At 36.4% G+C, this 1878-nt stretch overlaps 1 non-coding gene across 1 annotated transcript; it reads left to right on the forward strand.

Moving 5' to 3' along the window:
- Window positions 1–605: 605 nt before the first annotated feature.
- LOC121205282 (small nucleolar RNA R71) lies at window positions 606–712 on the forward strand. The gene has a single exon (XR_005900366.1). It is a non-coding gene; the product is annotated as a small nucleolar RNA R71 (small nucleolar RNA).
- The last annotated feature ends 1166 nt before the right edge of the window (window positions 713–1878 follow it).

The raw sequence follows: 1878 nt of genomic DNA on the forward strand, positions 1-1878 counted from the left end.
AGTGCTGTCTTGGTATTTTGGAAACGGGTTTCTGATACCGAGATGAATTTAGAGAGCATCTCTTCAAGGTTCGGTTTCTTCTCTTGTTGATACGGTGGCTGTTGAAAACCCTGAGGATTTTGTGGCTTTTGATTCCCTTGACCACCCTAGGAGAAATTTGGGTGGTTCCTCCAACCTGCATTATAAGTATTATTGTATGGGTTATTTTGAGATCTAAAGTTATTGTTACCCATATAGTTGACTTGTTCCTCTTCGGTTGTAGGATTGAAGGATTGATATTTTGTATGCACACCTTCTCCACTTGAGTCACACCTCATTACTGGATGTACCTACGTAGAAACAAGTAAACCATCAATCTTTTTATTGAGAAGTTCTACCTGATTTGTCAGCATAGTAACTGAGTGACGTTATAAACACCGGCCGTTTTTGTTGGCTTAGTCCTCATGACTTGCCACTGATAATTATTCAGTGACATTTCTTCAATGAATTCATAAGCCTCTTCAGGTGTTTTGTTGTTGATGGTTCCTCTAGCAGCTACGTCAATCATTTGTCTTGTTGAGGGATTCACCCAATTGTAAAACATTTGAACTTGCAGCCATAGAGGTAACCCATGGTCAGGGCACCTTCGCAATAGATCCTTGTATCTCTCCTATGCATCATAAAGTGTTTCTAATTCCATCTGCACAAAATAAGAAATATCATTACGTAACTTAGCCGTTTTAGCCGGTGAAATATATTTTAGTAGAAATTTTTTGCTCATTTGTTCCCAAGTAGTGATGGACCCTCGTGGTAACGAGTTCAACCACTGTTTAACTTTGTTTCTCAGTGAGAAAGGGAACAACTGAAGGCGAATGGCATTATTAAAAATGCCATCAATTTTGAAAGTGTCGTAAAACTCCAGAAAATTCGCCAAGTGAGTGTTGGGATCCTCATCCTGCAAACCATCAAACTGAACAAACTACTGTATCATCTGAATTGTGTTAGGTTTCAGCTCGAAATTATTTGCAGCGATAGTAGGTCTAACTATACTAGATTCAGTTCCTGTTAAAGAAGGTTTAGCATAGTCATGCATAGTACATGGAGCAGGATTTTGATTAGCCATAATTACAAGAGGTAGCTGATTGCCTTGGTTTTCAGCCATCTCTTCGGTTGGGGGTTGAGTATTGTCTTCTTGCTCATTTTCTGTGTATCTTAAGTTGTGCCTTATTTCTCTTTGGTTTCTATGAACTGTGCGATCAATTTCTTCGTCAAAAAGTAATGGTTCCGACGGGTTTCTTCTAGTCATAAACTATAAAAACTTGCCAAGAGAAAGAAAAAGTAAATTAATTAGTAATTATAATAATAAAAATAAAATTAAATTGCAAGAAAAATAAATGGCTAAAGTACTAAAAATTTAGCGTTCCTAATATTTTATTTCCCCGGCAACAGCGCCACAAACTTGATCGCGTGATTCGTAATAAGTAATAAATATTTATAATGAAGATCAAACCTAGACTAACTATTATCACGACGAGAAGGCAAGCGCACCTATCGAACAATAGTATAGTAATGGCAAGATCGGATTGTCGAACCCAAAGGAACTAAAAGTACTAGTAATGACTATCTTTTTATTATTTAACCTAGAAGTAAAGAGGGTTGTTTATTAAACTAATTAACTAAACTAATTAACTAATTAAACTAAAGCAAAGAGAAAATTTGGAAAAAGACTTGAAGAAAAGTAATTGATAAACACGACACCCAAGGAGGAATCCACCTAGATTTCACTTGTTATCTGACTCTGAACCAGACGATTTATTCACTTAACTTGATCCGTGAGACTCCCTAACCTATATTATTATCTGTTTCGAGACTAATAACGCCTAACCCTCAGTTGAATTA

Source organism: Gossypium hirsutum, chromosome A08 (genome assembly GCF_007990345.1).
Source record: "Gossypium hirsutum isolate 1008001.06 chromosome A08, Gossypium_hirsutum_v2.1, whole genome shotgun sequence".
In the NCBI taxonomy this organism is placed as follows: domain Eukaryota; kingdom Viridiplantae; phylum Streptophyta; class Magnoliopsida; order Malvales; family Malvaceae; genus Gossypium; species Gossypium hirsutum.